The sequence below is a fragment of the Sceloporus occidentalis genome, unplaced genomic scaffold, assembly GCF_023333645.1.
Source record: "Sceloporus occidentalis isolate IW3139 unplaced genomic scaffold, rSceOcc1.0.p SCAF_19, whole genome shotgun sequence".
Taxonomy (NCBI): Eukaryota; Metazoa; Chordata; class Lepidosauria; order Squamata; family Phrynosomatidae; genus Sceloporus; species Sceloporus occidentalis.
Window position 1 is genome coordinate 1,523,878 of NW_028316999.1, and position 27,003 is coordinate 1,550,880.

The following is a 27,003-nucleotide window of genomic DNA, read 5'->3' on the forward strand; positions in this document are numbered from 1 at the left end:
ATGTCTGTGTTCAAAACCAACTACTCGAGCTTGGAGCTTCATCAGCACTACAGAGATCTTCCCCACAGCCTTGACAATGACAGCAACTACAACCAGAGCCACTTAAATCATGATATGGAATTTTGCAATGTTAACCCTGTGGATTGTAACCTGACACTGGAGGAGCTATTGGTTAAGTACCTAGGGCCACGTAGGTCCAACTATTCCATCCCAATCTGTGTGGTGTACCTGCTTATCTTTGCAATTGGTGCAGTTGGGAATATTCTGACCTGTATTGTGATTATCAAGCACAAGATCATGAGAACTCCTACCAATTACTACCTGTTCAGCCTTGCTGTTTCCGACTTGCTAGTCCTACTCCTTGGAATGCCTTTGGAGCTTTATGAACTATGGAACAATTATCCATTTCTTTTTGGAAAGGGAGGCTGTTCTTTCAAGACACTGCTATTTGAAACAGTCTGCTTTGCATCCATCTTGAATGTGACTGCTCTTAGTGTGGAAAGATATATTGCTGTAGTGCATCCCCTGCGGGCAAAGTATGTGGTGACCAGAAACCATGCCAAGAAAGTCATCATTTCAGTGTGGGTTCTATCAGTTCTTTGCTCTGTTCCTAACACCAGCCTTAGTGGTATCATTCATCTGCATGTACGGGGCCTCGGCATAGTGCCTGGTTCTGCCATCTGCACCGTGGTGCGACCTCGTTGGATTTACAACTTTATCATTCAGATTACAACCATCTTTTTCTTCTTCCTGCCAATGTCTACCATCAGTGTCCTTTACCTGCTCATTGGCCTTCAACTCAAGAAAGAGAAAATGCTGCAGGTTTTGGAAGCTAAATCTAGGGGGGATGGAGACAGTTACCAAAATGTGCGACTGCAGCAGGAGAAGAGTCGGAGGAGACAGGTGACTAAGATGCTGTGTAAGTTGTAGATTTATAAGGCTTTTGAGATTTAAAGATAAATAGCCATCGGTTTAGTTGATGTTAGTAGCAAAGCTTTTACTAAAATTATTGTTGCTTAAGATTCCAGTATTTGGATTTTGTATGTTGTCACAGTATAAACCCCCATAGCCTCATGTGTCACCTTTTCATGTCTGCCACTATAACAGGAACAGAAACTCTGGACCATCACAATTCATTTAAATTAGCTCAACACATATAATTAAATTCAGAAAACCTGTCAAAGCCATATAGCAGTAGCAGAGGCGTATCTAGGGTATGGCACCTATGGCTCGTGCCATAGGCGCCATTTGAAGGGGGCGCCAGTGAGTGGCTTTCAAACGGCGTCTTTTTTTTTGATGCGGAGGAGAGAGAGGGGAGCCTAGCAACCGCTCGGCGCCCCTCGTTCTCCCCTGCATCAAAAAAAGAAGACAGTGTTTAAAAGCCGCTCGCTGGTGCCCGCTGCTTCACTGCGCGGGCGCCGAAATATGACGTCATATTACGGCGCTCAGCAGTGAATATAGGTGAATAGGGTATAAGTGAATAGGGTATATAATGGGTAGGGGGGAGGGTATATAGTGGGTAGGGGGGGAGGGTATATAGTGGGTAGGGGGGGAGGGTATATAGTGGGTGGGGGGAGAGGATATATAGTGGGTAGGGGGGGAGAGGGTATCTAGTGGGTAGGGGGGAGGATATATAGTGGGTAGGGGGGTAGAGGGTATATAGTGGGTTGGGGGGAGGGTATATATTCCTTCAGTGCTGAGATCACAAATGAATTTCAATTGATCTGGGTTTGTCTGTTGATCTATACGTGCTATCGGCAGCAGGGACTAATATTTATATATATATATGTGGGCAGCAGGGGCTAGTAAATGGGTTTTAGATATTTGGACAGGGGCACAATTTCAGTGCTTGCCATAGGCGCTATTTTCAGTAGATACGCCTCTGAGCAGTAGGTAAGGTCTAGCAGGGGATGTAGCAGAACTAGATTTTCCCCTAGGCTGCTCTGATTTCAGTACGTATTGTGTGTTTTTACCTGCTGTTCCAGATATAGTCACTAGGATGTCTAATGTTACCTGTTCCTAGGCAAGTGAAAATCAGACATATTTTAAATATTTTAACGATTCACTTTGTTCACTTAATAGGTCACTTGGCATTCATTTTGATATTCCATTTATTCAAGATCGGACCTGAAAAATAAGTGAAAATGAATACTCTATTACTAAGAGATTAAAATAACACCAAAATTAGACTAACACATACTATAAATTGAATAGAAGGTCTTAAGCTATTTTCATTTTTTTTCATGTTATTTTTAGATTATTTAGAATTAGAATAGTTTTATAGTTTTCATGGATGTTATAGCCCACATGTTTGTAATTGTTTCATTTGTTTTATTTATTTTTATTTATTACTAAAATCTATAATGGTTGTGACTGGATTTGCCTTTGTTTTTTTCCACATTTTGTGTTTTGACACTAGTTATCCCAGGCAGGTCCAAGAACTAATGATGGATCAGTTCCATGGGGTTAGTTTGCAGATCTGTTATCGTTTTGAGGGTAACTGCAATTATTTTTGCTATTGTGAAAGTGACCATTTTATATCAAGTATATCACTTTGCTCAATAATAATAAGGGGTTGCCTAGTGGCTTGGCTGCATTTTAAAAAGGTCAAGCAAGTTTCTGGTTGCAGTTAGTTGACCACCTGGTCTCCCTTGAATCATAGGGGATTCCTCATTGTGACACAAAATGATGCTTGTAGGAGCACTGTTGCATTAAAACGGGATGCAAGGAGTCAGCAGCCTCCCCTCCATCAGCAGACTGCTTACAATGTAGCAAAAAAGTAACTACCGTATTTGCTCGATTATAAGACGACCCTGATTATAAGACGACCCCCCAAAATCTGAATATTAACGTAGGAAAAAAAGAAAAAGCCTGAATATAAGACGACCCCAAAGGAAAAAAGTTTTACCAGTAAATGTTAATTCATGTAAACTATTTTTTTTAATAAAAGCTATGATTGAGAAAAATATTTTTTTTGTTTTTATTTCTTGTATTTTCCAACCTGTCCCCCAGTTACGCACATCTGCCCCCAGGCTTGCCACACCAATATGGCACTGTGGCCCATGATATGCCTTTTAACCCTCTATATGCCACTGTGCCCCATGGTATGCCTTTTGACCCCCTATGTGCCACTCTGCCTCCAGAAATGCCTTATACCCCTATATCCCATTCTGGCATTTAGGGGGTTAAAATGCATATTATGGGGCAGAGTGGCATATAGGGAGGTATAAGGCATTTCAGGAGGCAGAATGGCATTAAGGGAGTTAAAAGGCATTGTATAGAGCACTCTGCCTCCAGAAATGCCTTATACCCCTATATGCCACTCTGGCATTTAGGGGGTTAAAAGGCATATTATGGGGCAGAGTGGCATATAGGGAGGTATAAGGCATTTCAGGAGGCAGAGTGCTCTATTAAATGCCCCCTTAACGCCACTCCAGAAATGCCCTATGCCCCCATTTAACACACACACACACCCTATACCCCCATTTAACTAACACACACACACACACACTCTCTCCCCTCAGCCCTCTCTTACCGGTGCTTCCAGCCGGGTCAGCGGGTTGACGTCGCCTTCCGCTGCAGCCGGAAGGAGGTGGAGTTGGCAGCGGGGGTTTTTCTGCGTCCGTCGCGGATACCTTCCCCGGCTGTCAGAGATCAGAGTTCCCTGCACCGGTGTGGCACTGATCTCTGACAGTCGGGGAAGGTCTACGCGACGGACGCAGACAACCCCCGCTGCTAGCCACACCTCCTTCCGGCTGCAGCGGACGTTGTCTACGCGGATCGCGTAGACGTCAACCCGCTGCCCCGGCAATACAGCAGGAAGCACCGGTAAGTGTGTGTGTGTGTGTGGGGGGGAGACAGGAGGATCCAGGTCCCCTGCAGCGGTGCGGGGGATCTGGATCTTAGTCTCCTAATCAGACCTCTATTTGAGGTCTGATTAGAAGACGACCCCGATTAGAAGACGAGGGGTATTTTTCAGAGCATTTGCTCTGAAAAAAACCTCGTCTTATAATCGAGCAAATACGGTAATACATGCAGCACAGAGAATAACTAACTTCTGTGCCTTTCCAGTATGTTTCTGTATGTAGTTTAAAAGCTGAAGCGCAACTTTCATGTGTGTGCATGTTTGTGTGGTTAATCTCTTCAATGCTGGTGCACCAAACTTCTATATGTATATTTAAAATGTTCAATACCAGAGTGATTCATTTTTAAGTGTGGCAACCTCAGGTACCACAGCTACAGAATAGCCTGATAGGCTCTCGCAAACTTAAGTTGCACCTATAAACAAGAAAATCAAGTGCTGACTGAAGGTTCAAATAGACACCTACATTTAAAAATGATTTGATCATAGTCTTGTACTTTCTGTGCATGTGGTCTAAGAGGAGAAGCAATGAGCACTTGTTCAGAAGTAGAAAGACCTTGGGAAGCAAAGCTCTTATTGGCACTTGTGGATTTATAACATGGGTCTGGGAAGAGATGAGAGGAGATCCACAAATTACATAAAGTATTCAACAGTGAGCCTAGCAGAATATTATGACCACTGGTCATCTTCTGTGAGAAACCTTTAATAGTTGACACAGTGAATACCATGACAAGGTCCTGAATGTCATGGTAACCCCCTGAGGCTGAAGACGCTACGGGGTTATACTGGGCTCATGGTGGGTGACAATCTGAGGTGGTTACAGAGATGGAGCTCATTTGGGAAACCATCCTATTACCATCCTTAGAACTGGGGTTTACCCAGCCGTGGCTCTGGAGCTCTGGCCCGGCTACGGTACAAACATGTTTGTTTGTACCGACGCTGTTGCTCAGGGTCCCGACGACAGATCAAGGTTTTTAGAACATTACATCCTTGGAACTTGAGCTCTCCATGGTACCCCGATTGATGTCCGAATTGGTGACTCTTTGTCCGATAGGCTTTGCTGGCTAGACTAGACTACATTCTTGAGATGAAAACCAGCAGTGTGGCTTAGGAAGGGGAGGCTAATAGACCTGTATCCCTCTGATCTAGGAATGCAGTTACGAGTCCAGGACCAAAGGATGTTTTGACAATCGATTAAGAAACATACCAAATGCCTCTCACTGATTTTAATCCCTAGAAAAACCCCTACATGGAAAGCAGCACTATTGTTGAAAGAGGCTTCAGGTTCGGGAAAAGCAGGGAAGGGATATCTGGGACCAAGTATAAAGAAATATAGTAATAAACAATCTCTTGCATGAGTTCTCTGAAATGTTTTTCAGAGCTAAAATGTCATCTAATATGTTATGCAAAGAATAATGAAAGTGGGTTATCACAGTTTTTATCTGTCTGGAGATTGAATATAAGTCACTGAAAAGACAAAGGGGAAATTGGCATACAATTTCAGCTCATGGGAAAAGCCCAAACAAATAGCCTGGTTGTTCAAATTATACTTGGCAGGATGTGCAAAGGGAACAGACATTATGAAGCCAGGATGCAAATTTTGCATAGATTTACTGGGGGCATTCTGGAGAAAATGTTACCCCCTGCTCCTTTTGCTATCCTGTGGGTATGGGTTGGTAGGTGTCCCTACTGTTTTTACTACAGTTGTCTAGTATGCTATACAGTTGTCTTATTGTTACATTTATATTACCTCTCCATGAGTGCCTTTGTCCATAATTATTTTTTACACTGTGTATATGTTCAAGTAAATTAATACTGTCTGTAATTAGCCCTTTGGTAGGGCAAGGCTAAGCCCTGCGCCATTTTTTACAAGAGAATTCTCTCCTGTGGTTACATTATCTCACTAAGTCTTCTGTTTAAACTAAAAGATTCTGAATACTTTTTCAGAGTAGGCTTCATAAAGTAAATCAGGAATGTGGGAGGTATAATACTGTTGAGTGCACCCACAGTAAATAGTTATCCTCCTTAATATCTGCTCTGTTTCATCCCTTAAGGAATGCAGCTTTGACGACCCTCGTATAAATGCTTTACTTTCCTGACATGTCCCATTCTATACACAAGCCAGTACAACTTTGCACAACAACCAAAAAAAGGACAGTTGGAAACTACACAGTTAATCCAGTTTAAAACTATTTTAGCGTTTGTATTGCTCGTTTAACTTTATTTTAACTAGACAATATATATAATTGCTTTGCAGCCACAAAAAGTTAAATTGAAGCGACATATGCATTTATTTAGAGCACTATAGCACATTTAATGTTTAAAAGAACTAGGGTAATATTCTGATCTGCACTTAGCAACCAAGAGTTCCAATAAATAAGACCGTGTGTACTATGGTCCCTAATAACCATACCTGGGAACTCTCCGCTTTTGACCTGGATATCTCCGGGTGAAGTACTGCTTCTCTGGTTCTCCGGGTCAACAACACGCCCCGCTCCCCGCCCATTTCTTTTTCAAATGGGGGTGTTTCCTGTGATGTCAGCGGGAACCCCCCCCCCCCGTGGGCAGTCCTGGCTGCATACCGCAAGGGAAGGCTCCAGATAGCCAGAGCTAAGAAGTTCCCAGGTATGCAAATAACCACGTTACAATCTTTTACATGCACTTGTGGACATGCAAGTGTCTTCTAGTTGGGCTCATTAACAAAAACCCTAAGAGAACGGTCAGTACTGATATCAACACAGGGTACCTATCATCAAGGCTGGAGGAACTTTTAAAATGTGATTGACCGTTATGCTCCCGTGCACCCATACCCACTCTTTACACCATATGCTAACATCCCCCACACCATAAATTGGGCACATCCAGACCACCACTATACACTAACTTGCACACTCTTAGCTTGCATGGGGCTTATCTTCAGAGCAGCTCAAATGCAATGCACATTAAGAACCCTTCTACTTGTTAAAGCTAAGTGTAAAAATGCAAGCCCAACAAAACTGCCCACTCTCTGTGGCTCTGCCCTTTTTTGGAAGAACTCTGAGAGGCAAGAATAGTGAAGACAGATTCACAGAAAAATAGAAGCATTTCTGCATCTCACTTTCTCCGTGAATCTATCTGTTTTCTGGTCTCTTTGAAGTGCTCTGGGAGGCCTGGTTTACAGAGAAGCAGACAAAGAAAGAAGACACAGAGAGTAAAGGAGAAAGCTTTGCAACTAAATGTTATAATTTAGATGAGAGCTGCTTTGGATCAACATTGACTTGGATATGTTGGATAAATGTATTATTAGTAAAAGTGAAAGGGAATTCCTACATTCCTCTGTGTCTATGGTAAATCATCAAACTGAGTATACACATACATTCTAAAGCTGGGTACTGAGATAGAAGAGATCCAGATTGGGTGCCACCTTCTGGCCCAGGAGGTAAAGCCAAGCAGCCCCATCGGCCCATTGCCCCCTGGTTAACTCACCTATGCACTGGCACACATTTACACACACTCTCACATTTACACAAACTTACACACACATGCTTACATATACTTACATTTACACTCTCATTCATATACAAACAAACTTATACATACAGCCTCACTCTAACATACATACAATTGTCATATTTAGAGTTATAAAAGAGAACAGATGTCAAGATGATGCCTGCCAAGCATTCTTGTTTCATACATCGTATTTTTATGCCTGTGCACGCATGAGCAGCATGTTTGATCAGAAGGGCTAGGTAATAATGTGTTGTTCATTTCTAAGCTTCTTTTCTACAAGCGATTTCCATTTCTTATGGCGTATGAACTACGGCATACTGTATCCTTATGAAATGTTTATTATCTGTTGAATAAAGGCATTGTATGTCTGATCTCACTGCAATAAATATTAAGTGAAATATCTCCCTGGGGGGATTAGGGCGAGAAGGATAAAGACTCTCATTCTGTTATTGTATTCTGTAACAAGTAGCAACATCATTGTACGAATTAGATCCCACAGAGGTTCTAAAGAAAATCTATATAAACCAAACAGAAGGTGACATTGAGTCAAGCATCAGACAGCATTCATGTTGAGGTGAAAACAGGACTCAGTTTATCTGGAAACACAGGGGTATTTAAACAGTACAAGGGGGTAATTTAAACACAATAGACGCAGTAAGCCACACAAAGTGGCTGGATATCAGATCCAGGTACACATACTGGCCATGGAGGTCTCTGTCCTGTAAGTCTTGACCCAATGGAGAGTAACACCACACACATTAGCCCCCTCTCAAAATGCAGGCACCCCCAAGTCTGTCCGAGCTCCAAAGTCTTTAGAGTCTGTGGTACTTTGAGAAATGTGGCAATCCATACCAGGGCCCATAGTAGGAAGGAGGCTGGCACTCAGTCGACTCCAGGAGCCCATGGCACGGAGGCCTCCATGACATTTCTCCCGCTTTGCAAGGAGACTAACCCAGACGGTTTGAATCCGAAGTTAGCCAGTCCATCCAATCCCAACTGTTCCCCCTAGCCCTGGTGCTCCCACTGTCACTGGGGATATTGGCTGGCTGTGCCATCTTCTGGGCCCTCTGTCAGCTGCTGGGGAGGGAGGACAGTTTTATCTGCCGCTGGAAAGACTGGCTGGCTGTGCCATCTCAGCCGCTGGGGAGTGATGCCGCCTGCATCCCCTCCCTGGTGCTCCCACTGTCGCTGGGGAGATGGGCTGGCTGTGCCATCGTCCGGGCCCTCTGTCAGCAGCTCGGGAGGGAGGACAGGTTCCTCTGCTCCCGGACTTGTGAGCTGCCGCTGGGAGAATGGCTGGCTGCGCCATCTCCCGGGCACTCACCCACCTGCTGGGGAGTGATGTCGCCTGCATCCCCTGTCCGGTGCTCCTGCTCTGATGCCAGCTCTTCTGCTGCAATCACTGTAAGGATCACCTCCACCGGAGGGTTGGTCCCGTACTGGGACAAGCTCTGTCGAGCCTCAAGATATACTCCCGATGGGTCCAGCAGCTCTGCGTAGCTCACTCCTATTCTCTTTCCTAGAGATAGATCCCAGAGGTGGTGTGAAATGTCCCTCAGGCTAGGAAGCTATTCCATCGCTGCCACCAATGTGACGGGAGGTCCTGTACCCCGACTGGGTACACCTGCCAAATGTTGCTTCCTTCCCGAGACTTTGGAGATTAACCCTCTCAGTGCTATAAAGAACTAGCAGTACAGAGAGGAAGCGGGACTTTGTCGGAATGGAGCCGTGCTGGCGCTGTAGTTAACCGAAATCTAGCTGATGCAGCGCATGTACTGTCCTGAAAAGGACAGTAAGTGATTACTAGACTTGGGCACCAGGGGGCTCTTCGTGTTCGTCTTCGTGCTCGTCTTCGGGGAAAAAAAAATCTTCGTATTCCGCGAATATTCGCCCGTTCCTGTCTTCTCTTCGGGCGAATATTCGCGGACATTCTTCGTGCTCGTTTAATCTTCGTTTTCCTCCTGGTTGCCTAGCAGGGGTTAATACGGGGTTAATAACACATCACAGCAGCAGCAGCTGCCGTGAAGGTACGTGTGTGCAGCTCTATTGGTCGTTTCGGCAGGGGGCTGGTCTGGCATCAACGAGTGAATTGCAGAACTGCAGAATGCACTTCATTCGTTGATGGCAGGCGAGCCCCCTGCCGAAACGACCAATAGAGTTGCACACACATACCGAGGTGTACTGTCCATAGATGTTTAATAAAAGAATAGGGAATATTTTACATTTTTAAATTGATTTTGGACCACTTTACATGCCTAACATTTGCTACCTATTTACAATGGCATACTTTGCAACAACCCAACTTACTTATTGGACAGGACTGGAAAATAGCAGGACTGTCCACCAAAATCTTGGGTGTGTTGGCAGGTATGCTGATGGAAAAATGTTGGACAAGAACTAAAAAATAGCTTAGGGTTAATGTACGGTTATGTTTAAGATTAGTAGCAGTGCACTGGTTTGGTTAAAGATGGATTATGTCTAAATAATAATAATTTAATTTTAATGTTTTTTTTAAAAAAAAAATAGGGGTTTATTTAAATGTATTTTAAAGTTAGATTTATTATTTAGTACTTGATTATATTTATTAAATGTTTATAGTAGCGTTACCTACCGAGCTATAACTACCTATGTGTATTTGCATTTTGCATACCTAGTTTAGCTAAATTAGATGGGACAGGACTGGAAAAAAGCAGGACTGTCCCTGAAAAAGTTGGGTCTGTTGGCAGGTATGTGGATGGAAAAATGTTATAGGGTGAAGTGTGAGTTATAGTGTTAATGTAATGCTATTAGTGAGTGAAGGCCAGGGCAAATAACAAGGAAAAGGTCCTTGTGTTTTGTGCATTGTAAGTGTGTGTGTATGTGTGTTATGTGTGATGTCACTGTGTGTTATATGTGTTATATGTGTTATTGTGTGTGTTATGTTTGGTTGGTTGTGTATCAGAAGGAAAATAATGAAATGGAAAAGGAAATGGGAAAGGCAAATGAGTGGGCAATTGGCGACCCGCTCACCTGTTTCACCCCAGGGCAAAGCACCCAAACACTGTCAGTCTTAGACGTTTGGCAGCAGACTTCCAGAGCTCAGACACAAGGCCCTAGCGTAAGCTGGCCACTCCGGCGGAGGTAGCAGGCGTTGCCACACCGCAAACAGAGGCAGCCAGGGGGGAGAAACTGCCCTTACCATTAGGGACATTTTGGGCATGACTCTAGCCAGGAAGCGAACTGGCAGAGAAGAGATGCTGGCACCACCACCAGCAGCAGCATTGAAAAGGCGAATGAGTGGGCAATTGGCGACCCACTCACCTGTTTCACCCCAGGGCAAAGCACCCAAACACTGTCAGTCTTAGACGTTTGGCAGCAGACTTCCAGAGCTCAGACACAAGGCCCTAGCGTAAGCTGGCCACTCCGGCGGAGGTAGCAGGCGTTGCCACACCGCAAACAGACGCAGCCAGAGGGGAGAAACTGCCCTTACCACTAGGGACATTTTGGGCATGACTCTAGCCAGGAAGCGAACTGGCATTGAAGAGAGACACTGGCACCACCACCAGCAGCAGCAGAATTGGGAAAGGCGAATGAGTGGGCAATTGACGACCCGCTCACCTGTTTCACCCCAGGGCAAAGCATCCAAGCACTGTCAGTCCTTGGCGTTTGGGAGCAGACCTACAGAACTCAGACACAAGGCCCTAGCATAAGCTAGCTACACCGGCGGAGGTAGCAGGCGTTGCCACACCGCAGCAAGTGCAACCAGGGGGGAGAAACTACCCTTTCCATTAGGGACATCTGAGGCATGATTTCAGCCAGGAAGCGAACTGGCAAAAGATACTGGCACCACCACCAGCAGCAGCGTTGGAAACGGAAAAAGGTGAATGAGTGGGCAATTGACGACCCACTCACCTGTTTCACCCCAGGGCAAAGCATCCAAAGACTGTCAGTCCTAGGCGTTTGGGAGCGGACTTACAGAGCTCAGACACTAGGCCCTAGCGTAAATTGGCTACACCAGCGGAGGTAGCAGGCATTGCCACACCGCAGCAAGTGCAACCAGGGGGAGAAACTACCTTAAACATTAGAGAGAAAAAATTTAACTTTCCAAGCTAAGAGCTGGGTAACCCAATTTGGGCAGATTGAATTTAAGAAAGGCAATCTGCTCCATCAGATGAGGTGCCATGCGTGAGCGCTGTGGACTCAGTATGTTTCCAGTCATAGAAAACACGCGCTCACTTTGAACAGTGGTTGGCGGACATGATAGAAGCTGCTGCGCAACCCATGAGAGTGCAGGCCACACACTCTTCTTTTCATCCCAGTAGCTAAGAGGATCAACATTAGGAGCAGAAGGAACTTCACAGAGGTAAAGTTTGACCATTTCAGCAGCACTACTCTCCTTTCTGCTGCTAGCTCTGTCAGATGGTCCAACTATACTGCCAAGTGCCTCTTCCCAAAACGCAGCTGCTCCACTCAGCTGTGTTGTGCTGCTTGTGGCACTGCTGCTGATGCTGCTGCTAGGGGTAGCAGACCACATCATCTCTTCCTCCTCCTGCACCTCACCCTCCTCGGACAGCATTCCCATTTTACGCTGCCAGTCACGCACCTTGTTGACCAATTGCTCCCGGTAGCTACTGAGAACATTGAATTTCAAAGCTAGCTTTCCCTTAATTCTTGGATCACAAAGGCACGCTAGCATCATTTCGGGACTCTCTTCCATTCGCTTGCGAAGGTGTACTTTTAGCAGATCCTTCAGCTTCCTGACTATGGCTGCTACGTCAGGATGTAGAGTGCCACCTTGAACAGCCTCACGGTTTCCAAGGAACACATCCATCTTGCTGCCTAGATGGGAGAACACTGGGATTACCTGGGCCAGACTGGCAGTGTTTGAGCTTAAATTTTCTGTGGCATCCCTGAATGGTTTAAGGACTGCCACTAGCTGGGCGATCACTGTCCAATCCTCCCTATTCAATGGAGAGGTAATCCCAATATTGTGCTCTGAGGCAAGATTATGGATTGCCCTCTGCTGCTCCAAAATCCTCTCTAGCATGTCTAACGTGGAGTTCCACCGTGTACTGACATCCTGACGTAGGCAGTGTACGGGAAGACCTGACCTCTCTTGCTCTTCCCTCAAAAGTTGGCTAGCCTTAACACTATGGTGAAAGTGCCCAGCGATCTTTCTGCAGCGGGACAGAACTACTGCTGCCACATTAGTTCCTTCTGACATTGCTGCCTTCACTACAAGATGGATGATGTGGGCTGCACAGCGCACACCAACAATATGACCATCTCGCAGCGCTTTCACCATATTGGCACCTCCGTCAGTTACCACAAAACCAACTTCAACATTGGTGCCCGCCTCTGCTCCCACCCAAAGGCTAAACATTTTCCTAATCGCATGCAGAATATTTTGGGAAGTGTGCTTTTCATCCATCACTTCTGCATGGAGAAGGAATGATCGGTAGCCTGCTGCAGCAACTTCCTTAGACACACCGGGCTGCCACCAGTGTGCTGTCAAAGAAAGAAAGGCATGCTGGGCGCTAGGTGCACTCCACAAATCTGTAGTGAAATGAACACACTGACCAGCAGCCTTGGAAAGCTCCTCTTTCACTGCTGCAACACAGGACCGATACAGCGAGGGGACAATGTTCCTGCTGAAAGTGGAACGTGACGGAACTGTGTATTGTGGAGCCACAGCCGCCATCAATTGTTTGAAAGGCTCCCCTTCAATCATGGAGAAGGATGCCCCTCCAACAGCAATGAACTGACCAATAAGTCGCGTTACTTTATTGGCCTGCTGTTTGGGCATCGTTCTCTTGGAGTGGAATGCCCCAAATTCTTCCAGGGTGGGCTGGGCATGCAGTGCTCCAACCTGCCTTGGTCTCTGGCTGCCAGCACTAGTTGCTGCTGCTGCTGCTGCTATTGGCTCAGAAGAAGAAGCTGTTGGGGTTTTTCCACGGCCACCAGCTATGCTGCCTGCACTAAGTTTTACCTCTGCATCTTTCCCCAATAGCACAGCGTTGTGTTGAGTGCTGAGGTGATGCTTCATGCTAGCACTGGTAAAATGGCCAGACACTTTCCCTCTGCTTATTAGCTTCCCACAATGTTTGCACTTTCCATAGCGCCCTTCTTCAACATTTCCAAAGTGCTCCCAAATTGGGGCGCGCATAGCCTTGGAGTGTGCCTTGGGTGCTGCTCTTACTGCTCGGGGTGGATGAACAGAGGCAGAACTAGTGGTGGTGGGACTGGTGGTAACAGTACTGGCCATAGTGGGACTGCTAATTGCTTTAGATTTGCTAGGTTTTGCTGCTGCTGCTGGTGGTGGTGATGGTGATGATCGTAGCGGAGAAGGTGGAGGCTCAGGGGAAAATTGTGCACTAGTCATTTGGACACTGCTCCCTGAGGAATCTGATTCCTGACCACTCATCTCCTCTACTTCCTCTGGCTCATAGTCTAGCTCTTCATTAGCCAGATCGAATGGAATTCCTGCTAGGCTGGAGCTAAGACTGATATCGTCGTGAGACTCGTGACTAGTAGTAGTGCGAGCAGGAAGAATAGACTCTGCACTTGGCCTCTCAGTCTCAGGCTCCTCTGCTACCTCGCTAGGTGGAGTTCCACTATGTGTAGCCCTCTCTCTAACTGTCTTTACAAAAATTTTGTAAGGACTTGGTGGCTTGCTAGAGGTACTAGGAGGACATGGCGTGGCGGTACCAGTGGGAACAGTAGGCGCAGCACTAGTGGTGGTAGAGGCGGGGGTGGTGGTGGTGGTGGTTTTCCCTACAAAGGAATGAGATCGCTTTGGTTTGGGACCCCTCTGAGTCTTGCTGCTAATTTGGCTCTGCTTGGTACCTTGCATGCTGCTGGTGGATGGGGAAGATGCTGCTTGGGGCAAAAGGCACTTCTTTTTAGTCACTGGGCTGGTACTACTTGTGCTACCCTTTAACTTTGAACGTGCTTCTGGTGCTTTAGGCTTTCCGTAAAAAACCATAGAGCTTGTGGGCCTAGCCGCACTACTACTGCCTGCTTTTGGTGCCTTTCCTTTACTTGATGATCCTTCAAGCAATGCTTCCCCAAATGATAAGCGAGAGCTTGGCCTACTTGGCCGACTAGACTGACGCAAAGGCTGCATCTTAGAGCTGGTGGTGGTGCTGGTGGTGGTGCTGGTGGTGGTGGTGGTAGATGGAGCTTGTCCCTCCTTAGTCCCAAAAGGAGGATCCATTTCAAATTTTGTGTTGTGTGTGTAGTGTAGTGTAGTGTAGTGTAGTGTAGTGTTTAAAAAACTATAAAAAAAAAAATAAAAAAATAAAAATAAAAAAAAGGAAAAACGAATTAAAGACAAAAAAATTAGAGGAAGTTCTCTTCAGTGCTACTGCTTAAAAAGTAAAACTATGCACTACTGCACTGTGCTGTGTGCAATCTGCCAAAATCCTAAAGTTATTGAAATTATTAACTCAAGATTAACTATTTAATAACTAGCAGTATTTTATTTTTAATTTGAATTTACACGGGCCTAAGAGCTTAGCCTACCACTATGCTAGCCTAAAGCTATATTTCCTTACTATAAGTCTACCTCTAGGCAGACGCTCTCAAACCCATTAAGCTAAAGTGAGGTTAAATCAGATTCAGTATATGATTTATTAATTAATATTAAGTTATATAATATTAATAGATTAGAACTAATTTACTTATATATTATGTATTATAAATAGAAGAATATAGATTATGAATTAGAATTTAGAATTAGAATTACTTATATTATAGATTATGAATTAGAATATTATTATTTATAATATATTATAGATTAAGATTAAAGAAGATTAGAATTATTTTAGTACTACAGCTAGTAGCTTGAAGCTTTGCTTAGTACAGCTCGTCACAGTCAATTTTTCTTGAAAAGAATTAGAAATAAAATAAAATGTCACAGCAAAACAGTTATCTTCACTGCTTGCTGCACTCACTAGCCCAACAAGTTCACTTCACTGATGGACTGAGGTGAGCAAAACACTAAGGGTACTTTTAATAAAATTGAAATAAAATGTAAAATAAATGAGAAAATCTTTGCAAAACAGTTAACGTCACTGCTTGCTGATCAAAAAAAAACACAGCACTTATGCGGCTGCACTCACTAGCCCAACAAGTTCACTTCACTGATGGACTGAGGTGAGCAAAACAAATGAAATAAAATGAAAGATTAATTAAGAAAAATTGACTTGGTCTCTTACTGTTGCTAAAACAAAGCACAAACTATAGAGCTGCAGCACCAGTACTAATAAGATTAGCTGAACTATACGCTAGTAGTAATTAATTAATATTATTACTTTTATTTATAGCTAATTTAATTAACTATTAATAAGAAAGAATTAGAGAATTATTGATATTACTGATTTTAGATTAGACACTAGTAGATGTTCTGAATGTCTACAGTACACTCTACACTAGTATACTATTACTAACTATAACTGACAAATATATATATAATTTTATAATGAATTCAATTATTAATTATATTAATTAATATTACTGATTTTAAATTAGACACTAGTAGATGAATGTCTACAGTACACTCTACACTAGTATACTATAGTATATATATATATATATGACTGACAAATATATATATATATATATAATATTATAATGAACTATTAAATTATAGATTCTATTAAATTGTAATTTATAAATTCTATTTAATTTATTTAAGCAGGACAGGCAATAGGCACTAGTGCCAGCCCAGGGCAAGGGCACCCCAGTGCCACTGAGGCACTGGGTGCACTGTCAACTCAACAGCACTTACACTAAAGTTGATGACAAATTAATTTTAAAAAAATTAAATTAATCAAATTATTATTATTAAATATATTAATTAAGTAGCACTGAAGTGAGGATGAAGTACACAGTGAGAAATGGCAGGCTAAGGCTTACCAGTCTCACACAGAACAGAACAATCTCTCTCTGTAACGCTCGGATGCAGCACAGCAGTGTTGCCAAAGCAGTCACAGCGAAAAATGAATGGATCTCTCAGGCAAGCTCTGGTCTTATAAAGGCGCCTTCAGAATTCAAAAAACAGCAGCACAGGCATTGGACGAGACCCTTAGCGTTACGTCACAAGAGTGAGCTGATTGGACAGACGAGGATCAGCTCACTCCTGTTTGAAATTTTGGCGGTTGCGCGGCAAAAACGAAGACGATCACGAAGAATCTTCGATTCTTCGTGATTGTGAGTCTTCGTCTTCGCCTACGGTTTGCCGGCACTGTATTCTGTTCTACGTTCCTTCGGAACGAACAAAAAAACGGCCTCTTCGTGCTCGTTTTCATGTTCGCCCGAAGACGAATGCACAAGTCTAGTGATTACAGCAGCCCACCCCAAGCATCAGACAGAACTCATGTTGAGGTAAAAAAACAAAGAACACTTATGAAAACACACATTTTTATATCCAAACTCTATCAGATTAGGATCTTCTGTAATCCCATCACCACAAAGAATACCCCACCCAGAGAGCCCAAAGCACAGCAATGCCCATAAAACCATAAATCATAGTTTTCAGGGTGATCCCAAGGTGCTCCCTCTCCCAACCACCCGTCGTCTGAGCCCCACCACAAGTGGTATATTTGTGCAAAAGAGCGCTCTGTTGGGGCAAGGGGCATCCAATATATTTAGGGTTAAAAGTCCTCTGCAGCCCTGGTTCCGTGACAGATAGAATAGAAAAATAGGATTTTTTTAAAAAATTTTTATAAAATAAACATATATGATATATGATATTTACCGGTATATTAGAAAAAAAGAAAATGAAATATGAAATTAATCTTCTCTAAAACGTACAATAGATATTACATGTAACAGATGCAATTTTGTGGCATAACAGAAATAATGTTATGCTGCTTAATAATACAATATTGTAGGACAAGTTATATTTACATAGGTTATACAGAAGTTAAAGACAAATAGTGGAATTTATCCACTCCAGTTTTGTTTTATGGATCCATATAATTATAAACATATTAACACTGACTGTTTTAACCAATACTATTTATTGTCTTCAATTATCCAAGTACCATAGTGCAAGAATACACATTTAGAAACATAATACAGAGGCAATATAAACAAATGGATGTCTGTCACACTGAGAGGTAGGCGAATGAATCAATCCCAAACATATAACGAGCATAGGAGATTGGTTCATCCCCATTGCAGCAGAGGGACTCGGTAACTGGGATCATGGATGAAATCAATGTCAGGGGAAATGGAAAAATGTCTAATGGTTATAGGCTTTTTATTTTAATAAAATTCTGATTGTGAAAAGCTCACTAGGCATATAGGAAACCTGAGCATAATAGTATTAAGCTGTCTAAGGAATCTTTCTGTCTTTCCTGAAATTAAGAACATTACAATAACCCATATTAAATAATGCTTTTAGACTGAATCCTATGATACATGGCACATGCACTTAGGCTTCTAATGTCTACATAGAAAAATCCATCTCCTAATGAATGGTTCCTGGGTTACGGTGAATAAACACAGGGCATATCTGACTCAGTTAATGGATGTATCAATATGTCAATGGGACTTCTTCCTGCAATGTCTGTTTGCCTGGCAGTGCTCTTATTAACAGTGAATACAAATGGCCTCTCTATGTTCCTATCCTATACCTTCCAGCTGTGATGAATCCACATGCAGCAAAGGAAATTGCTAGACTTTTTGTAACACATTCACTATCCTTGCTTCACATGGTGTTTGTTTATATGTACTGTCTACTGTTCAAATATTTTCCAAAAGATCCAATATCCATTGTAGAGTCAAAAAACAGTGTACTAAGCAAAGCAAGCCTTTTGGTCAAGCTAAATAGACTGTACAGTAGGGTGACCACATGTCCTGAATTGCACTGGGACTTTATGTCCCAGGTCCCAGGCAGTCTCAATCTGGGACAACGCAGTAAAGGAGGTCTCAGCCAATCAGGAGAGACTTCTCAACTCTACTGACTTGTGTCCCTCCTTCACACAGAGCTGAGCATAACCTGCAGCCAGCACCAGGTAAGAAACCCACTGCGCGTGTGACATATGTTAGACTTGTGCATTTGGATTAGTACGAACTGGAAATTTACTGAGTTTTGGTAAATTCGGGGATTCTTACGAAGCCCCGAAAACTAGGCCAGACCCCCCACACACACACAATTGTGTGGGCCATTTAACTTATACTCTCTCACACTCTCTCATTCTTGTTCACTCTCTCACTCATACTCTCTAAATGTTTCCCTACATTCTCTGCGGAGTACTTCCGCTTCTACTGACCACTTCCGCTTCTACTCTTTGCATCTTTGCTCTGCTCTCTGCTACCTTTATCCACATCTCTGCGGACATAACCCGGATTCCACCAAAATAACATCACCAAAAATGTTCTTGCACATCAAACTCATCCAAAGATTCTTTATGGACCTTGCTTTGTGCACTGAAGCACAGTCATGCTGGAATAGAAAATCATCTTCCCTAAGCTGTTCCTACAAAGCATTGTCCAAATGTCTTGGTATGCTGAAGCCTTAAGATTTCCTTCATTGGAAGTAAGGGCCTAGCTCAACCCATGAATAACACCACCATTCCACTATCCCTTCCCCATTACACAATGCAGTCAGAAAGGTAATGTTCTCCTGGCATCCCCAAGCACAGACTCGCCCATCAGACTGCCAAACAGAGAAGCGTGATTCACCACTCTTCAGAACACGTTCCCACTGCTCCAGTGACGGCATGCTTTATACCACTTGAGCCAACGCTTGGCATTGTACTTGGTGATGTGAGGCTTTCATTCAGCTGTTCGGCCATGGAAACCCATTCCATGAAGCTCCCACCACAGTTTTTGTGCTGATAATTAATGCCGGTGGAAGTTTGGAACTCTTCAGCTATGGAATCAGCAAGGTGTTGGCGACTTTTACTTAGCACTCGGTGACCCTGCTTTGTGACTTTACCTGGTCTTTCGTTTTGTGGTTGCTGTTGTTCCTAACAGCTTCTACTTTCCAATAATACCACTTACAGTTTACAGTGGAATATCTAGCAGGGATGAAATTTCATGAACTCATTTATTGCAAAGGTGGCATCCTATCACAGTACCACATTCACTGAACTCTTCAGAATGACCCATTTTTTTCCAGAAATGAAAATGCAGATCACATGGCTAGGTGCTTGAATTTATAGACCTGTGGCAGTGGGTCTGATTGAAACACCTGAATTCAATAATACTTTTGCCCATATAGTGTATACAGTATATATGCCTGTGTGTGTAATCTCCTCCGCTCCATGTCCTATAAACCAGGAAGATGGGTTACAGGGAGTTAGATAGAAGCAATTACACCAATTGTTTATATTGCTTATGTATATCATATGCCTGTGTGTGTAATTTATTCTGCTGTGTCCCTGAATGGCAAAAATAAAATGTGGTCACTTTATGCATTGAAGTATATTGTCTCTCCCCTTTATTTATTTTCATTTGTTCATCTAAATCCAGTGGAATTCTGTCATGCGTTTTCCATGGCTTTGATTTGTTCAGTCTGTCTGGAATTAATCTAACACTACACTTCGCTGCATTGTAGTTTAAAAGAGGATAGGATTACAGACGTTCTAGCAGACATTACATGGCTGGGTTTTTACAATGCGATGTGCCTCATACATTAAACATATTTAGAGAAAGATTCGTCAGGCTGTTCAGTCACATCAGCTAGTGAGGAGATCATCTCTTCATGAAAATTTGTCATACAAAGCCAGTGACCTGTCATTGTTACTGATTGATAGATTCTTCTGGGGATTATATGACCCTGCAGTGCATCCAGGTTATGTTTGTATCCTACTCATTGAGGTTCTGGGCTGTCTCACATTGACAGTTCGTGGCTGCTCATTTACTTTTATTCATTTTTTTAAAAAATCTGATTTTGACCTTATTAGGAAATATCCATTGTGCTGCGGGACCTTGAAAAATATCCCTAAAGGTCTCTGAAATAATAAATTGTTAACTGGGGAGAAATGTTCCTGAGGAACAGAAACACCTTCCTTTAAAATAAGAAGAGAGCGGATTCAGGCTGCTGTGGACTGCAAATCCTAGCATGCGCAACAAACTATTACTAGTTTTAGAAACAGAGAATCTTTTCTTACTCTCGAGAGTATTCTTCTAAATATAGTTAAACAGAGTGGAAAGGACCTCCAGTCGGCAGCCATCTTAGGAGCAAAATGACAACGAGAAAAATCCAACAAGAGGAACAGACAGACAGTGGAGGGAGAGCCAGAAGGCACGGGTTCAACCTCCTCTACTGCCTCTTCACTACAGGACCATGAGCAGTTGGCACCAATTGTGATTGATCATTTATCTCCCATCATGGAGGGTATATTGGGAGAAATCCATCACTCAATTGAAGCTACTGAAGACAAGAAAAGCCACCACCTGGCTAGTGGTATTGGCACATCAAATACAATGACATGGAACCCAAACAGAGACCTTTCATGAGAAGGTTCACCATCTAAACAACAAACTACGTTCTCTAGTGGACAAGGTAGAGGATCTCCAAAAAAAGTCATAGAAAATATTTAAGACTCATAGGGCTGTTGGAATCTTTCATCGCTTATGTCCTTCATATCAACAACATTCCATACTTTTCTATATCCAGATGGCCCCCCCTAGGACATATGCCATTGAAAGAGCTCACAGATTGGGTCGGTCACCGATTGTGACACGGGAAGACCTAATCCAATAATCTTTACAGAGAAGCAGTACATACTAAAAGGCTTTCACTCCTCTACTTCCCTAGCATACCAGCAACACAAGCTGTTAATTTTCCAACACTACTCAGCGGCAGTAGCAGCAAAGCAGAAAGTTTATTTAACCATTTGTTCTCAACTCTTTGATAAAAAATAAATAAATTTGCTCTACTCTATTCAGCTCGAGTGACAATTCTACACAACAATTAACGATATGTCACATCAACCATAACTCAACACTGGATCCACCAATCAATATATGTTAAGCCCCCCCACGGGGTCGTATGCTATTCATAGAAAAGTCAATTGTTATACTGGGCCACAAATGCATTTCTACCCCTCCTGCAACAAAATCCTATAATCACTTGCTGCAAACAATCGCATCTGCAAGTTCCCGGGTTTCTTCTACACCTCACCGAGAGGGAGTACACATTCTTCTTGCCATTCATATCACCAACAATCTGCATAACTCCTTTACCAGGACAGAATATTTATTTGTGCTCACTCTGTCTACTACAACAGGTACGAGCAACCAGTATAGATAATTATATCTGATCACACCCCAATAGGGCTTATAACCCACAGCTGTGTCATCCTTTAATTGGCAAATGTCCCTCCTCCTAGCTAAATCATTAGAAATTGGAAAATGTGCCATTTACAACCACCTTCTGTCTTCTGACTTTCAACCAGGACAAATCAAGGACAAATATTTTTCTCCAATCCAATATGCCTTAGTTTACTCAGTAACATATGTGTGGCATGGTATCAAAAGCCTTTGGTATATTATATTCACCGCATTACCTTGGAACTTAACATTTTAGACAAAGCTAGAAAGTTAGTTTGACATGACCTATTGTCCTTAACCCCTTAATGACAATTGCTGGCCTGGGCACATCATGCACTCACTAACATCCAGTTAGTGACATTTGACGTGCCAGGACTGTCATGGCTTTAAACAGGTGCAGAAAGTGATTTACATTTGCTTTCTGCGCCCAAACGGTGTTGCTGTAATGCCTCGGACACCCGTTTTAAAAGTGTTTAGGAGGTGATCAACGATCCACGTTGACTATGTGTAATAATTTTGTTACTTGAAACAAAATCCTGGGTTCCATCTCTTAACGCCCCTTCAAACAGTTTTCCTACTATGAATGGATCGATAGTTTCCCCACTCTGAACTGGACCCCTTCTTGGACAAAGGCATCACATTTGATATTCTCCAATCCAATGGCACATTTCCAGTCAAAAAGGAATCCTTAAAAATGAAATATAAAGGTTTGTCGATTACTAAGCTAAGTTTCCTGAGTACTCGAGGATGAATCCTATCAGGTCCAGGAGCTTTATTGACCTTTAGAGTATTTAATGGCTACTGTATGAGAGGGAAGGAGCTGACGGGCGGATGTGTCCAGTCTGGGCAGACAGGGCTGTGCTGGCTGATTAAGAGCCCCAGCCTCTTTGAAGGCTGGAGCTGCAGCCACATTCAAACAGGGTACAAATAAATATAATAATAATAATAACAGTGAAGATCAGACATAGGTTCTTCACAGATACAAACTAATTTTAATAAGCATTTTGAGTTTTGACTTAACAAAAGCAATAAAAACCTTTCAGTGCAGACCAGTTTCAAAAAAATAAAGAAACCTACTAAAAGCCCAACTAGCTTTCAATACGCTTCTAGACACGGCAATGTCACTTAAACACAGGGCGGCTAACTTTTAGCTTTTCAGGGGATTTTTGAGGAAACACAATACTCACCATACAGGATGAGTCAAAATCGACATACACAAATTTTTATCAGAATAATGTAAAGTGTGAGGTTTTCAGTTGTTTTTGTTCTAGCCATATATGTTATAACCGTATATCTTTAGTGTTGAAAATAAATGCAGTCATGTTATAAAACCCTCACAAATCCAGGGAGTAGGGGATTCCTAACATTGATCCAAATAAGAGAAACAATATTTTAGCTGCCTTCTAGGACCAGTGGACTAGTAAGTGGGGACATATTCAATGGATGCACTTAAAGTGGTTTCCTCGCTTAGACTTCTAGATGTTAGTTAACCTGGCATTTATGTGTAATTTTTCATTCAAATGTACATGACCTCAAACTGTTGTAAACAGTACGTAGAGGGGGGGGGGTATTGCTAGGGTACAACCACTACCTTGATTGACATGATTTTAACATTTAGGGTCACCTTTTTGTGTTTTTGACTTGCAGGTCAAACAGCTACCAGTAACACACACACAGTAACATCCTGACTGAACCATTTCTGTGTTGCTTTTATGGGTCTTATGTAGAACCTTTTGATGAATTATTGGTCTATATGGCAATGCTTTTTCTCCTGGCTAAATGCTGTCAGCCATATCCCACATTTTAAGGTGTATTATTTACTAAGGTTTTTAAGATTCACACAATTAGCAAAGGCCTGGTACAATTTACCTATGGCAAATGTCACATTTTATCATAACGTTTCATGTGAACTGTAAAATAAAAAGATCAGATAAACATTTCCCAATGAACAGCATCCAGCATTTTAAACAACAGAAAAAAATGATGATAAAAAATAATCCATTGTCAACAATCATATTTAGTTACTTTTACAGTTTTATATTTTTTGAGTATTTGATCTATTGGATGAGCTTTTGCATATTGAAGACTTTAGAGATCTTTGAGACATCCTAATTATTTGCACATTAAAAATAAATTAGTTTACCAGTAGTAGCTTTGATGGTGTCTTTTTCTTTTGATGTCTAACAGTCATGGAGTGGCCCATGGAATAAGTTTCACCAGAAAAGCTCTTACATGGTGAAAACACTTCACTTTCTTTCTATAGTTGCTATCCTATTTAAGTAATAGTGGAGTGGAAGTAAGGGGGCAAGGATAAGCGAACACGAACATACATAAAACACTTTTTCTTAAATGGTTGTCTATTAGAACATTTCTACTGGTCTTCCTCTCAGGGTTAGACTTTTAGCACCTGAGGCAAGCTACTGCAAAATCTCATGCATAATACTCACTTTTCCTGCTTTTTTGAACACTTAGAGAGTAGCAGATATTATACACAAATACGAAATACTATGAACTTTATATACATTTTCCTGAAAATTTACCAGAATTTGACAGTATATCTCCTGCGATATCATCTTTTATTACTATTTTCTATTATAAAACAGTTCTAGTTGCATTTTAGCAATTTTTATGTGTACTAGCTCTGTTATCTTATCCAAATCTACTAGACAAACAGCCTGACCGCTTATCATACTGAATAGTTTTAAACAATAGAATGATTCCCTTATAACCTGCCAATAAATACTATGGGGCACGGTGCCTAGTAAGCCAAAGTAAAGACAAATTGCCCCATCAACCCCTTGCCCCACCACAGTAACTAACATATACACTGGCACACCTATTTACACACACTCTCACACTTACACAGACTTACACTCACAAACACACACAGTCATACTAACACATACATGCTCTCACCCTAACACACACACGCTCATTCATGCTTACATGCAAAATTGCAAACACATATACACATTAACTTATACACTCATGCTAACACACATGCTTACACACTTAAGCTAACACACACTCTCTCTTGCACAGACATACACATTCATGCCAACCTCACTGGCAGAGTCTGTGTCGGGCCGGCCCGTTGAGAAACATTTTGGACTGGCCCAGGGGCAATTGCCAGCCTGCTATTAGGGTCAGCCCGGCCTTCTTATTATTAGATTATAGATCAATTTTATAAAATAAATAGGCCACAGTGCTTACTAGTCAAGATAGCCAATGAATAGAATAATCTTCAAGCAGATATGCTGTTGGATAGCGCTCATGGAAATTTAAGAATACTTAAAAAATATATAAGGCTTTTTTAGTGAGAAAGCAAGTAAATAATTAAAGCAGAGCTTTTTAAATTCTATTGGGAATAAACAACTAGATAACCCAGTTGGTTGTGATCTACAATTAAATGAATGTTAACAGATTTGAGGGCCACACAATACAAATATGTGTTTTTGTTGTGTACCCTTAGGGCAAACAAAAAGGTTACATTTGCTGTAGCATAGAACTAGGCGGGCCTTTAAAAAAACATACATTTTTTTTTCATTTAGGATAGATTATTTTTTACAATGGCTTAGGTTTTTTCTAGGGGAGCTTGTCAATTTACAATAAATAATACCATGGTCATTAACTGATACTAGAACCAAACAAACATGTTAAAAATTACATTCTGGCACAGGCTTTTTTCTATTTACGTAAAAATAGAATTTCCTTTGAGATTTTAAATAAAGATTCCTGATGAATTTATATGACTTTGACTCCATTCATGTACAAGCTTTGAAGACTATAGATAACTGTCTCATCTCTTGGCATTGATCAATCCATTTGGTGTTTCTTCTCTTTTTAGCATGGTACATCCATATCCATCATCCATTTGATGAATGTTTGACTAGTTGAACATAGTTAAAAAACAGATTTAAATTGATTGCTTCTCCTTTTGTAACATTATCAATAGATGGTAGACTTAAAATGAATCCATTTTCAGCTATAGCTGTGAAGTTTGTTGGAAAATGACCTTTGCATATTGTCTGTAAAAAGTAAGAACTTAAGTAAGAAATATCTTACAAACCGATGTAGTTAAGGCTAACTATGATATTTGTTTGTCACATACCTACACAGCCACAAGTAATCCACAACAATTATTCCATTATAGTTATTCATTGATGGGGCATCCAAAGGTTTATACAATGGTCTTAGTGAAAATCTTTACTTGTCAGAAGGTAGAAATATTTAGAAATAGGTCACCCTTATTCAAGCAGGGATTTCTACAGCATTATATTATTGAGAAAAGCACCAACTGGAACACAAGGATGTTATTAAAAAGGAGGAGACTGTGCGACCTTGAGAAATCACTAATTTTCCCTGAAAACAAAAGACTGGAGTACAGAACTCTAAGGCAAACACAAACCCAGATAGCTTCCAGGCACTAGGCAGTAACAGCACTTAATTTCATCACAATGTTAATAAATATCATGTATTTCTCTCAGTAAGGTAGTACAATGTACTGCGTGTATGTTGGGTGTGTTTCTATTTGCCTGTGATTCCACTTAATAGCCTAGGTTGAGATTTCTAAATTAAGATTTAACTGGGAAAATAAAAAAACCTGAAAGAGACCAGTAACACCTGTGACCGAAACATAAGAATGGTTTCTATTGATCGCACAAAATCTCTGACATTTTTTATCTATATTTCCTGCTATTGCAGTCTACTGGAGAATTGGTAGTACTTGGCTAAATTTATCCCAGGTAATGGAGTCTAAAGTGAAGTCATGTGCAAACTGAAGATGTGTAGGTTTTGGTTGTATTTTTATAATCCTCTGTACGTCTGTTGTAAATGATAGGTTCAGATTAATTCCCTTAACGAGCTGTTTAAAACAATGTATGTCTGTGATTGTCTGTACAAAGCTGCTCCAGAGTGTCTTTAAACAATCAGAACTTTTGATAAGGTCACTACTTGCTCTGATTTCTTTCTTTTTGTCTGCAGTTATCTTGGTGGTGGTGTTTGGGATCTGTTGGGCCCCTTTCCATACAGAGCGGCTTATGTGGAGCTTCATTGAAAACTGGACAGAGGAAATGCACCAGATGTTTTCTTTTGTGCATGTGATCTCTGGGATCTTGTTCTACCTTAGTTCAGCGGTTAACCCCATCCTGTACAACCTGCTGTCTACACGTTTCCGTGAGATGTTCAAAGAAGTTATGTGTCGTGGTAGAACGAAGAGGCTGGGTTCTAGAAGGTCTTCTCCCAGCGTCACGCGTGTAACTACACGAAGCACAGTGTGTGAGCATATCCCTGGGAATGGGATGCCCTTCTCAGATGTCGATGATTTTGAGGTTTATCTGGAGTGTTATAACATGGCTAAAAATGAGTCATCTTTTTCCTGA

General features: G+C 41.9%; 1 pseudogene; it reads left to right on the plus strand.

The window, feature by feature from the left end:
• On the plus strand, positions 1-27,003 carry LOC149302273 (neuromedin-U receptor 1 pseudogene; annotated as a pseudogene).